Here is a 14,424-nt window from a genome sequence, read left to right on the forward strand (position 1 = left end):
CTGAGATTACTTGTGTTTTACTTCTGAGTTAAATTTCTCAATTTCGCACCCTCCCCTAGTCTCAGACTATACTTTGTGGGTTCATATATTGTCATTGTTTGAGTGTTGAATATGTTTCAGGCCAACCCATAGTCTAAAACTATACTTTAGGGATCATAAAACAAGTCCGGTTGTTAATAAGTTCGTGTGTCGTTTATTGTGTTGAATAAGTTGGGTTCGCTATGCTGACGGTCTTTGTTATACTTTAAATGGTTGCTGGGTTTGTCCTGTTAATGACAGTTGTTTCTCTGTATCCCATATATATATTGGCTATAAGTCATCGGATAAATTTCTTCCTTCGTTGTTTAACAAATAGCATAGTATGTGCTTTGTCTGAGGTGTTATAGTTTTGATTGTAAGTGGGTGTATTTAATTTCCTCATAATTTCTTATATCTTAACGCTAGGTTATGTCATTTAGTATTGAAATCAGGATTGTTTGTACACAGTATGGGTTTTGTCCCTCCTCTGTATTTAGTAACTAAGTAATCAATCTTAGTTGAACGTCTAGAGAAATGCCTCAGCGCGCGCACCTGTTGCGTAGGGACAGTGTGCCTAGACAAGCGGACAAGCGAGCAAAAAGTAAAATTTCATTCGTGTATTTGCCTCCGCCTCTTAACCAAGAATTGTTACATCGCCGCAAAATAGACCAACTGGCTAAAGTGCACACGTTTAACTCGCAAAATTATCAAACGCTGAGAAGATTTAGCTCTGTGACACATGTACAAATACTGTTTGCTGGGGGTTGTTCATAACCAACTAGAATGAGCGGGGTCTGCACAACAGATATTCAGGAAGATACACCACAGCCACCGTATGAGTTAAACTCGGTAATGCCCACTAACTAAGTTATCCAGGAATTAATGTAAAAACAGGAATCGTACAAATGGATAAAATCGACGACGTGGAGTTTAAAACGCGCGAGTTACCCTTGACATTGAATATTAGTATTTAATGCTAAAAAAGGGAACGCATGCCGTGGGGTGAAGGGTAAACTGCGTTTTAAAAGAGACTTGGATGGAGTAGTTATAAATAGCACACACACACAGCGAAGTGACTTGAGTGAGGTAGACATGTCAGTGAAACGGTGAGGTATTTGGATAGCTAAAACTGGACAAGCTGACAGCAGCTAGAGAGCTTGGCTCTGGGACACTTAGAGGAGTGGTGGTAATTATAATAATAATAAAAATAAATACTTGAAATCGTTTACACTGTGGGCCTTGAAAATATAATCCAGGAAAGTAGCTTTTTGAATAATAATCAATGTTTCTATGTTTTTCTAATTGTTGGAATAGGTCTGTATGTTGTCAGTTTAATATGAGAAACCTGGTGCCAGGTAAAGTGACTAGGAAATGTTAAATAATAATAATAATAATAATACTTTGTATTGGTATAGCACCTTTCAAACATACATGCAACTCAAAGTGTTTTATAGAATAGACAAAAAAGAAAAATGTTAAAAGAAATTAAAGATAAAAGAAATCAAACATAATAAAAGAATGTAATAGAGTGACAAATTATAAAATAATATTGCAATAAAGAAAGTAAGATGGCAATTAGAATAAAGTTGGAGTTTCTTAATTAAAAGCAGATCTAAACAGGAAGGTGTTGAGACTCTTCTTGAAGCTGGGCAGAGATAAAATGTCTCTGAGCAAGCTGTTGCAATCTAAAAGATCTCAGAGCACAGGGGATCCGCCCCAGAGACCTCAATATGTCCCCTAAGTGTATTATTTTATGCAGTAGTATTAACAGTATGGGTTTAACCTAAATTTTAGAAGAAGGGGTTTTGGGAAGGGGCAAGGAAGGTCACAGTGATCCTGGCAACTTCGTTGTGGCAGGTGGGGTGGATGCTTTCTCTTTGTGTTCAGGAGAGTCATTGGGTGAAAGAGAGTCCCCACAGAACCGTAGGATGAAGGAGGGCCAGAAGTCAGAGGTCCAGCACCAAACCCTTCTGCAGTACCAGGGCAATGGCGGGGCCCTGATGAGAACTTGGACAGCAAAGCTACGGCAAACCCTATGTTGTCCCTCACTGGCGGTACTCAAAGACTATCATTTCTGGCTGGAGAATATCAAAGTCTGCACAGAACTGTTCAAATGACTGTACAATGTGGCCAGCAGGCCACTAAACACAGGTTCCTGAGATCAAAGACTGCACCTGTTAACCTGTGGAAGAGACATTACAAATGCACTGTTTACAGACAGCAGACACCTGATGCACCTGAAGTCCACAGACTGGCCTCCACGGTTGCTATCTACAGGGGTTTCCTGAAGTCTCACTCATGAGCCGCGAGGGGCGTCCACTCCCAGTTCATTTCCTGGAAGCCAGATCACTTTGATTGAACCTTTGTCCTGCCACCCGACCCAGTTTGTTATATTGTTGTATGACATAGGAGGGGATCCAATTCATGGGAGGAATTTGAAGAACAGCTACAGGATCAGGTAACCTAGGTTACTGGGGCCTGAGGGGCGGCAACCCTGCAAAGCTGAGACATGCGCAACAGTGCTGGTAGATAATGGGAGATTCCGCCACTCCACAAATCTAATTATCTTCACACCCTGGTCACATGGGTAAGGAGTAGGTAAACATGATAGGAAACCAGTACAACAAGGCATCGGGTAACAACTAACTTTCTGAGTGGGAGCTAATTTAAATCTTGTAATAACTAGTGTATTAAAATAACTTCATTTGACTAGTATTTTCCATCTCAAAGAAGGACTTATTTTAAGTTTAAGGACTTAAAGTTTAATTTATTAAACAAAAACAGACATTGGCATAGGCTGTGGACTTAGCAAATTACTGATTAAAACTTATTACTCTTTTTAGAAGTTTCTGAAATACATTCCTGAATGATATTTCAGTAAAGGGGGAGATACACCTGTTAGACAACACCATGCACACAGCATAGGTTGTACGTACAGAGTGACAAGATAACAAAAGGGGGTAAGCTTAGAGACAGAGGCAAATAGGAGCACATTAGATGGTTTGCAAGGCAGACCACAGGACTTAGAGCTATGTAAAGTACAGGAGAATTGACCCCAGAGAAAAAATTTAAGAAATAGAGTACTTAAATAAAATTTTATTATTAAAATAAAATAGCATTGCTGAGTAAATATGGTAAGAAATAAGGAAGTCTGGAAAGGACAAAATGGGAAACCAATTTTATAGAATCTATTGATCAATCCAGTGTTAACTGAGGCACACAGGGTAGCACGTGGGTAGAAATAAATGAAGAAAAATTTTGGTTAACTGATGGCACCTATACTGACGTAATAGCAGTCTGGACAGAGTAATGTGATATTTGAGACATGCATAACAGCTGTCATGCTTTAAGGAAAGGTCTAAGCAGGCTCCCTGGACCAAAGGAGCTAAGATAGGATATTATAATTCTTTGTTAATCACTCAGTGGGGAAATTTGCATTGTTACAGCAGCAGAGAATTGTGTAAGGAAATACACATATCTAAGACTATGTACAAATGCAATGAAAATAGGAGATGAAGTTCAGATTGACTACATGGGTATGGAAATACCAATACGGGGATTAAGCTATTTGTTAGTGGCTGAGGATAAATTCTCAGGTTGGGTAGAAGCATTTCCACCAGGGCAGATGACTCGAGGTCAGTCTGCAGAATGTTGATAAAAATTACTGGATACTGCACCATTGTTTACTAAATTAAGTATGCTCAGATAATGGGATGCACTTCACTAGCTGGGAGCTAAAATTTGTGGAACAAAATTTGGGTTTGAGACACAAATGTGGGTTGGTTTATCATTCTCAATCTCAGGCTAAAATGGAGATTATAAATGGTAAGTATAATGGTAAAGGTAAAGGAAAAGGTATGTGCACAAAGGTATTTATATGGTTGGCCAGAAGATCTTCAGTGAATTTTGTTGCAGGATTCACTTTGTTTGAGCTCATGACAGTGAGAAGTTTTCGGGGGTCCCCCAATGCGCTTGCGAAACCTGACAGGTACACTCGGGGTCGTACAAGGAAGGTTACAGTGAACTAAAAAAAGTAATTTGTGAAGCTTATTCTGTCCAGGTACCAGGAGAGGAGTTAGAACCAACGGACCTGCCGGTAACCAAATGGGTCCTGCTTAAGGTCATCAAAAGAAAGTGGTCAGAGCCCAGGTGGACCAGTTCATTCAAGGTCACTAAAGAGAACATCACACGCTGTCCGATTGAAGGGCAAAGGAGAAACGTGGTACCACCTCAGCCGGTGCTGAGCATCAGAACCAGCGCGCCGAGATACGGAGCTCTCAAACGACAGGTCAAAATAACACCTGAGAGCGGAGGTTCAACAATCAGGTAGTCCACCCTGACCTCCTTCGCGGGATAAGAAGATAATCTTGCCTCCAACAGGGCGGAAGAATAGATGATGCTGCAGTAAAAGTTTTGTGATGTATTTGGATGTTTAGTAATATTGTCTAATGTTGTTTTACAGGCCTTGTGTAACATTGTTTTTTGTCTATATGTTTTTATATTATCATTGAAAGTAGTAGCATTGTGATTGTTAGTATTTAACAACATGTTAAAGGACCTTACAGGGGACTGCCCCCTGTGCATATGGATCCATGGTGGGTCAAGGCCAATATTGTTGTAATAGTAGCTGCATAACTGAGATCCCTTGGAGAGTTTCACATAAAGCTTTAGGAGTTGATAATCATACTACTGGCCGGCTGGGACGGCCATTTAGCAATAATAAAGTTCAAAGGTAAGCATTATTGTTCAGAGAGACGCACATCGTACCAAGAACCTAGTTATTCTATCAATAGAATTGGGATGTTTTCATCTGGAGTACTGGCACATCTCTAGTGTAGGTCGTGTACTGTATATCTAGTAATAGGAGTGGGCCAATTGGGTTAAGACCCCTTAGGCCTAATTAGGATAAACATAGTATGGTTTAGACCTGCCCCAACACTGGGACCATCACTGGAAAATACGTCAGAAATTAAGATATAAGGCATTCATGGATCAGATTATACTAAATGGACACGACAGCAGATAATTGAATTGACTGTCTTATTATGTCTGTGTTAACTTCTGTGGGAATACTTTTGACTTATGATTACAGGTGAATGTTGTTGTCCAATGTAGAAGAAGCTTAGTGGGAAGCTTAATCAGCAGTAAGATTGAGAAGCAGGAACCACAAAGATGTTTGGGTATGATGTCATAGTTGGAGTCAGAAGATGAAAAGGTAGTTTTGGATTAACTTAAAGTTTGATCTATTTAGAGATCAAAAAGGGGGAATTGTTGTGATTTTCATCTTAATCCCTTCATAGTTTGTTTACATTACAGTATAGAATCAACAGCTTATCATAATTTATATATTTTGACAAGTCAAAGTATTAATCAAATCTCTAATATTAATCACTATATGTTTTGCTTACATTATATTATTGCTCAAGTTGTTTATTAGTAAGAATGTCGGTATAAGCGCTTGTGTGCCTTCCAATACTCTATGCGTTTGCAGTAGGCTAAAAATGGGATGTGTGAGAGGAGGCTCACTGTGACCTTATGTGGTAAGGCCAGGTAGTAAGACCTCGCTTCCAGAATAGAGACAGCTGTAGGTTGAACAATGGAATGTGCAGTTCCTATGTTTAGGAAGGAAAGCATATATAATGGTGAAGAGAGCAGACAGCTTCAGAGCTGCACATGGGGTGACATGATTAGGTAATGTGAGCTCTCCAGAGATCTCTGTATTAAATTAATTAATAGGCCTATGTGTATTTTTTAATAAAAGGATAAAGACAAGACTGGTAATGTTTTCTTTTGCAATCAACGAACACGCTGCGCTAAGGTAAGAGAAGGTTAAGCGCGACACCAGCGATCAACAGGTGGACTTTGCTGGCATTCTATAGCAGCCAGTACACACATATGCCTGCCAGATGGTGCAGAGAGAGGATGGTGTCTCCTCACATAAAGTTTTCACTTGTGCTTGTGATGAATAATTTTCACACAGAGATGGTGCTCAGAGGCCAAATGTTCAGCTGATTATAGATGGCATATTCTCTGGATCCTTACTATTTTTGGCCTGGGTGTCAACATAAAATATTCAACTTGCTTTAAATGAATGTGTATATGTGCCTTTACACACATGTGCTTTTTGAATGATCAATAGCATTTAGAAATTTCACATATTTTCAGTATGTGTGATTATATTGGGATGTTGTGCTAGTAATATATCCCATTCAATTTAATAGCACTGCAATTAAGTTGAAAAACAAGCTAAAATCTGGCACCTAAGATAACACTGCACAACAAATTTTTTGCTTCTTGAACACTGTTAGGTGTTTCTCATAGATTTTTGGGTGCTGATCACGAATATCACATCAAAATGTATGTAGAAATCTTCAGCTTTATCATAATTTTTGCTTACATTTTTATCCAAACATCTCACTCCAATAAGTGACTTATCAGCAACAGTTTGTGCAATTTGGGCATGTCCAGGCATGTATATCCTAATCTGCCTTCAGCAATGAGACCTGTGCCACATGACAACAGTCTCCCAATTCTGAAACCGCCCAAGGATTGGATCTTAGACAAACCAGAAAACTCTAGTGCAGGGTAATGACAGTGACATTGACCCAGATTTTGAACCTTGCTCATAAGGTGATCCACATCTGATAACACAGACAGAATTGAACGATTTGGTCAGAGATTTGGGTCTGTCAAAAGCAAAAGCCGAGTTGCTGGGTTCCAGACTGCAGGGATGGTGTCTGCTGTCACCAGGTACGAAAATTTCTGTGTTTAGAAGCCGACATCATGATATCACCAAACTTTTTTGCACAAGTCAACAATCTCTGTTGTAACATTGAAGGATTGTTCTCGGCCTTGCGTTGTGATCACAATCCGGAAGAGTGGCGTCTCTTCATTGATTCGTCAATGCTAAGCCCGAAAGCTGTTCTGCTACACGATGGCCACGTTTATCGGTCAGTACCTGTTGGCTACGCAGCACACATGAAGGAAACATATGAGAATATTGAACTGTTGCTCAAGCACATCCAGTATCGCAGGTACAACTGGAATATCTGTGGAGATCTGAAAGTCGTTGCTCTGTTACTGGCACTGCAGCTCGGCTACACCAAGTACTGTTGTTTCATCTGTGAATGGGACAGCCATGCTAAAGAGTCACATTATTGTCGACAGAGCTGGCCACTACGCAAAAAGTTAGTTTTGCCTCCTCTACACATAAAACTTGGACTCATGAAGAATTTTGTGAAAGCACTGAACAAGGAAGGCGAAGGTTTTCGCTCTTTAAGACAGATGTTTCCAAGAATAAGTGATGTGAAGATCAAAGAAGGCATTTTTGTTGGTCTCCAGATCAGACATGTTATGTGTGACATACCAGAAAATGAAGTGCAACATGTCACTCAAGATTCACTTCCTTCACTAACACTTGTGACTTCTTCCCTGTGACTCTCGGTGCAGTCAGTGACGAACACGGTCAGCTGTTTCACCAGGACATTGCTACAATGAAGAAACGTTACCAGGGCAACTGGAATCCATCAATGCTTGCTGACTACTGTTGGACACTGCAACGCGATGCACCAGAAGTTGAATACAAAAGAAAATCAGTAGCAAAACATTTTTAATTCTGTTGAACTTAATGGCTCATGCGGAACATAAACGTGATTAAATAGGTAAACATATAAATGTCAGTTTCTTAGAGTTCCTACGTGATGCAGTAAAACAAAAACTATATTTGTGCATACCCTATACGTACCTGTCACAATCACCTAAAAGTTTTCAGGAAGCAAGACTTAAAAAAAAATTGTTGTGCAGTGTAATTACTATCACCTATGTATGTGTGCATGCATGGATGGGCTTGTGTGAAAATGAGAGAGACAGAGAAAGAGATGTGAAAACATCCTGTAACAATAACAGATGAGAGATTCTGTTTCCAAATGTGTTCATTTTGCCCAATATCTGTCCATGTTGTATCAGTCCTCTTCTTCCTGGATCTCATCTATGAGAAAATAACGTTGTTTAAACAGCATCTATTCATACACATAGACACAGATAATTCAGTCTACAATTCATTCAGGAAATATGAGGGTGTAGAATTGGGAGGACCGAGAGTCTAAGAACTAGCAAAGTAAACTTTAGGATCTGTTTCTGTCTGAATACACGTTATTTACACCACAAAGCCATGAACACTTACAAAAGGGCCTGGCCAAATTTTCTCTGTGTCCCCCAAGCAAAAAACAAGCAAAGGTTATTGTTCTTTAACTTGTGTCATTCTCTCTGAACCAATCACAATGTATTTTAGCTGTTTACTTATTTCTGATTGGCTCTTTGAGTCATAAAAGTGCAGACTGCGTTGGGCAGCTCAGGAGAGTAGACAGAGTATACTTCTTCTGTGAACAGGAGAAGTTGCTAGCTATGTTTTAGTGCAATTTTAATACTTTTACAAGTTTAAACTCAAATCCACATGCTATATTTATAGCTTAATATGTTTTACTTTTAATATGTTTGTTGATTACTTAGAACTACCTTAGAACTTTTTAACTGTTAGTTGTTAGCTAGTGACAGCTAATCTCTGTTAGCTTGATAATTCATATATTTTCGCATATTTTTATTTTGTGTATTTTACATTGAATAAACCCACATAGTAAGAAAAGCTATAATGCATCATTATCTGATTTTAAACAACAGAAATGGATAATGCCACATGTGCTAGCCCAGTCTCTGCTTCATGCAGAAGCAGCTGACGGCGTGAACGTGCCTAGACCCACATAAACAAGTCTTTCTTCTATATTACTAATTTACAATGTTGTGGATACAAGGCAGAGATGGACATTCCAGGTTCAGAAAGTAAAAGTCCTCACCAAGATTTGGCTCAGGCTTCCTGGATTGTGTTGATTCCACTAAGTTTACCTGGCTTGCAGTAATTAGAAAATCCAGCAAGCTAGAGTAAAATCCTGGGAAGGAGTTTTACTTTCTGAACCTGGAATGCCCATCTCTGATACAAGGCAGTCTGTTTTAGAAGAGCTGAGGCAACCTTTTAAAATTGTACTAAAGCATTCACAAAACAATGTAGTACTGAACATACATTTAATTAAGGGGAGAACAATTAATCAGATCTCATACTGCAATCAGACTCATTTGTTATAATATACATAAGCAAACTATATTCCTAACTAATTATTTTCATAAAGATTTTATTGCAGCTTTGACACATGCACATTTGTTATTTGTTTTACTTTACCTCATATTGAAATGAAATGAAAAAAAATGAAATGTGCCATATTTTGTCAATTGTGATTTTTACACCCCAATCGAAATTTGTCCTCCGCTTTTAACCCATCTGTGCAGTCAGAACACACACACTAGTGATTACTAGGGGGCTGTGGATCACACATGCCCAGAGCGGTGGGCAACCCTAGCCCTGGCGCCCGGGGAGCAGTTGGGGTTAGGTGCCTTGCTCAAGGGCACCTCAGTCATGGCCTGTCTGGGAATCGAACCCACAACCCTCCGGTCACAAGACCAGTTCCCTACCACCAGGCCATGACTGCCCCTATGATTGTCTGTACTGCCCCATGATCGTCTGTACTGCCCCTATAGTTGTCTGTACTGCCTCTATGGTTGTCTGACATGAAGAATTCCTGATATGCCCAAGGCAACTGAGTGTATAGCCTAATTCTATCTATGGTTAGAGTGAAAATATCAACATCACAAACATCACGTTAATCCTAAGGGGGTTGAAAGGGAGATGACACAGAGGGGCTTTCTGCCCATGTCTCTTTTTAACTGGGGGGTTAGGATTTCTTTGCATTCTCAAATCAAACCTTAAAAGATGTGCCCACCCATTATGTTTCCTCAAATATATATTTGAGTTTCATTGCTGACTCCAAAAGAAACTACTGAAAGCTCCTGTCAACAAATAAAACTTTGCAAAGCCTCTCACTAGTTTAACACACCTTTATTCTTGCATTCATGTGTCATATGGGTTGTTTTAGCATCCTTTCTGATGTCTCCTGTGCATGTGCGTTCATGTTTGCATCTGGTGGCATCTGTGGTTCTCAGGTCATCTGGAGGCCAACGCAGTTCACCACTCTCCACTTCTCCATCTGATGGCTCCACCACAATAGAGGGTAGACGCTTGGACAACTTTGGGTGGCGTTCATGTGTGTCTGGGAAGATCTGAACAAAGTAACTAAATCTGGTAAGTTACCTTGCTAGGGAATTGGGCAATACTGTATTCATTAGCAGAACCTCTCCTCTTTATTAAATCCTCAATTGGTGACACCTCTTAGAGGATTTACCTGAAAGGAGACACCTTCATCTTCAGAAGGTCCGCCCATGGCTAGGTCATCTTTTGTGTGTTCTGGTGTAGTTATTATATCTGTCATTCTATGGAGGGAATCCATGTATACAAACAGTCACATTTTCAATCTCACTTAGCAAAGACTTCTGTATTTCTGTACTCAGCTCACAGAGGAACCAGCAGGCCTTTGTCATTAATAATTACACAAACACTAGTGATGCTGTGAAGCTACAGAGTGGAGTTTGGAGGTATGTTTCTATTATCAGATGTGTTGACAGAACTAGGTGCAAGAACCAGCAGTAAACTGAAGCCAAGTAGGTCTACAACAGAGTCACAGCCACTAATATTTGGGCCTAATATTATAAGAATCTTTTAGGATAACTATATTTACCTATAATGTTGTGTTTGTACAGAAGAAGAACCAGGGAGTGCAATGTATGCTCAATTATCGGTCTTTTATTGCAAAGCGAAGTCTTTAAAAAGACTCACATATAGCAAACAAGCAGAGAAGGGAACAGGGGAATCGAATGGAAGCTAAATAAGACCTAGACCCCACAAAGGCAGTGGAACACATCACTGTGATAACTGTAAAAGGAGACGATCAAGCCAAATCAAAATCAGACACACAATTCAACTATATAACAAACAGATTTAAACTAGTACTGTAGAGAGGCGTGTGATGTTCCAGAAGCCCTCACGGTGTTCCTCTCCGCTCTACCACTTTGCTCTTAGGCCCACGCACTAACTCTGTGGCAGACACCATTATATGTATATAAACAAATATGTATATAAGCAAATAAAGCCAACACAATACTGTATATACATCTTCTACTGATCCAAATACCATCTCTGACAAAACATGTATCCCAGAAGCATTGCAATAATATTGAAGCATCTGCTACTGAACTTTTGAGAGTGGACCAGTGGTAGAGAGGGGAGGAGCATGGCAAGGACTCCCAGAATGCTGTGCATCTCTCTTCAGACTTTATTTAGCTCACATCTAATGTCTAGTTTTTTTTTTTTTTTTAAGTTGGGCTGTGTGTGTGTGTGTTTGGTATGGCTCTACCTTCATTGTGGTGTGTATTTCTGTTGTTAACTCTCCCCCACTATGCATTAATTCATTTGGCCCTTTGTTTGTTTACGGTGTATGACCCTTTTAAAGATTTCATGTTGCAGCAAAAGAGCTTTTCCTTGAGCAGAAAATGACATTCTCTGGTTTTTCTTCAATTTATTCACTACAATATAGAGCTATTTGGGTTTCCTTGATGTGCTTAAAGATGGGCTTATTAGACTGCCATTGAAAGCTATTTCAATAGTCAACAGAAAGCGAACGTGACACTGACTTCTCCCAACCTTACCCTACTTTGCTTCTTCTTTCCTTTTTTTGGACAAGCTTCATCCCCCCCCCTCTCTCTCTCTCTTTCTCTCTCCCTTTTTTGCCTTTGCTCCTGGGTGTGACAGTACTTTGACTGGGAAATCAAGACTGCAGTCTTGGCCGCATGTACAAGACAAGTATGCAAATAGATAAACAGATCCCCACAGACATGCCGGCTGAAATAATGACCTTTAGCAAAGTAGTCTCACACACTTTGATGGATAAGTCCAAATCATGTAAAAAAAAGACCATGAATCAAGTCCATATATTTGTGAATATAAATGTGTTTTTTTTTCTTCTTTTCAAATTGTCATTAAATATTTGCTGACCTGCAGAACATGGGAGACTGGTGTTGGAGACGGAGTGGGAGGAGATAAGGAGAGTTAAATAAGTGATGGGGGGATTCGGCCAACATTAACGCAGCCTCTCTGAGCGTTGCCTGGAAACCAGAGATCAAAGCGTGGTGGCTTTGATGGAGCGGCGTTCTTAAAGAGGTGAACCGTGTAGACGTGTTCACATTGACTAGAAAGCTACTGACTACAACTTTTCCCTCTTTTATAACATATCCGCTCTAGACATCATTGTGAGACGCTTTATATAGATAATACCGAATACTGGATTTCGACAGTAGTAGTAGTTCTAGAGATTTCAACAGTAGTCTGTGTATCCTGCGCAAATCCATTTAATCAAACTAGTTCTCCAAGAGAACTGTACAGGCGGTTCTCCGGCCGCATGTAAAACGCTAATCATAAATATATATGCATATATATTTTTTATGAATAAATTCGCTTTATTTTGATTTTAGAAGGGACTAAGTCACACTAAGTTGAAATATTTCAACTTAAACGTTAAGCGGGATAAAGTTTAGATCATTACACCAGCATTCAACACTAGCAAATACATACACAGAGGTACATAATATATATCATTTAAGCGTCAAAGACTTGGGATAATTGCAGGGAATCAAATTATTTGTTAGACCACGACGAAACACCAGCAACTCAAATACTAAAGCCTATAGTGACTCAATTTATCACAATTTATGAATCAAATTAGCCACATAGAAACGTTGAAATGTATTTATGTCACTTTCGTAAACTACCTCAGCATGTTCTTTTAAATGTAGGCTGGCTTATGTGATTACTTACCTCCTCTGTCTAAAGCGATCGTATTTCCTCCACAAAATCTTTTCTACCTTTTACCGCGAGGCTGTCAGTCTGGTATCCACAGCTAGAAGGCACGAAGTTCTTCAGACCAACCCACCTGGTAAATATTCTGAAGTGCACATCTGACCTGTAATGTGATGGCAGGTCTGACTGCCATTAACTCGGACCGTTTGTCTCGGTTGTTTCTCGTGCTGTCTCACTCTCTCTCTCTTCTCCGTCCTCGTTCTCTCTCAATCTCTCAATTACACACACCCATAGCTGAAGGGACTGAACATATTTAGACTAGTCTGCATTTAGGCAAACAGGACCAAGAAAAAAAGCCCAAAAACAGAATAAAAATGTATTACAACAAGGAAAATTCCATTTTTTAAAAATCATTCATTCATTATTATATATTTTGTAGCATGGACGTAATTTTGATTTCAAAAGTGGGGGGGCATGGATTCGTCGCTATTTAAATATTTGGTTTTAACCGTAAAAACTGGGGGGGACCACAACCGGCTTTTGAAAAAGTGTCGTGTCCCCCCCCCCCCCCCCCCCCCCCAATTACGTCCGTGTTTTGTAGTGACTATAAAGTAAATTTTGTCGCCTTGCTGTCCAGCAATTCATCTCCATCAACGTCACCTACTTATCAGTCCTAATAAGAAGGATCTCAGTATAAGTGAAGCTTTGGTGCCCCCTAGTGTCAGTTCTGTTACAAGAGGGAATGGTTCATATACCAAAAGTATTTAGTTTTACAATTTACAATTTGACGATGAACACAACTATTTACAGTGGTGAATAGAAGTCTGTATATTGTTATATGAATATATTAGCCGTTTGTTTATGGGCGAAGTTGGAAAATACATGTGTTCGTGAAAACTACTTAACTATAGGTAAGGGCTGTGATTTTGTTCAGTATCGAGTTCAGTACTGTGTAATCATTTTTCATGAATAGTACTGTGTAAATCAGTTTTCATGAATAGTCTACTATCTAATGATCATACATGTCCTATACAAGTAACCTGTAGCTTCATCTTTTATGTGAATAGCAGAGGGCAATTCCTGTACTCAAGTACAGTATTAAATATGCACTGTATGGCTTTATTTATACACTTGCTCTTTCATGATTTGAGCTTCTATGTAAATTAGAAACATGATCCAGGGCCTGTATAAAAAAAAAAAAAAAACAGCTACCAAATATGTGGGGTTTTTGCGTGCGATATTTTGTGCACTGTGTGGGGTATTTGTGTGCATAGTACGATCAAGGAGAAACATCCAATGAAAGTGCATCATGTGGATGAAAATAACTCGTAGATGAAAGGGCTGGAATAGGATGTCAAGAATTGCTCTGATGCACCGTCAAGCAAATTACAGCCAAATACAAAGCCAACGCACAACATGTCAAAATACACAACTCTGTTCCTTAGCATAGATGGGCAAATGGCCATTTTAAGTGTGACTGCTGTCTAAAGGAAACAAAAAGACACTAGTGGGCATAAGAGCACAAAACTTGAATCACTAAGCAGTGTAAAATTCACTAATTCACCTGAGCAGATGAATACAGATTTGTGTCATCATACTGATTGGAGGATCAG

The 14,424-nt window shown here is 39.5% G+C and overlaps 1 long non-coding RNA gene across 1 annotated transcript; it reads right to left on the bottom strand.

The window, feature by feature from the left end:
* Positions 1-10,047: 10,047 nt before the first annotated feature.
* On the bottom strand, positions 10,048-13,086 carry LOC143476311 (uncharacterized). Its single transcript, XR_013121264.1, has 3 exons — positions 12,830-13,086; positions 10,305-10,392; positions 10,048-10,182 (listed from the first exon to the last, which is right to left on the bottom strand). It is a non-coding gene; the product is annotated as an uncharacterized LOC143476311 (long non-coding RNA).
* Between the last annotated feature and the right edge of the window lie 1,338 nt (positions 13,087-14,424).

Source organism: Brachyhypopomus gauderio, chromosome 15, assembly GCF_052324685.1.
Source record: "Brachyhypopomus gauderio isolate BG-103 chromosome 15, BGAUD_0.2, whole genome shotgun sequence".
Lineage (NCBI taxonomy): Eukaryota > Metazoa > Chordata > Actinopteri > Gymnotiformes > Hypopomidae > Brachyhypopomus > Brachyhypopomus gauderio.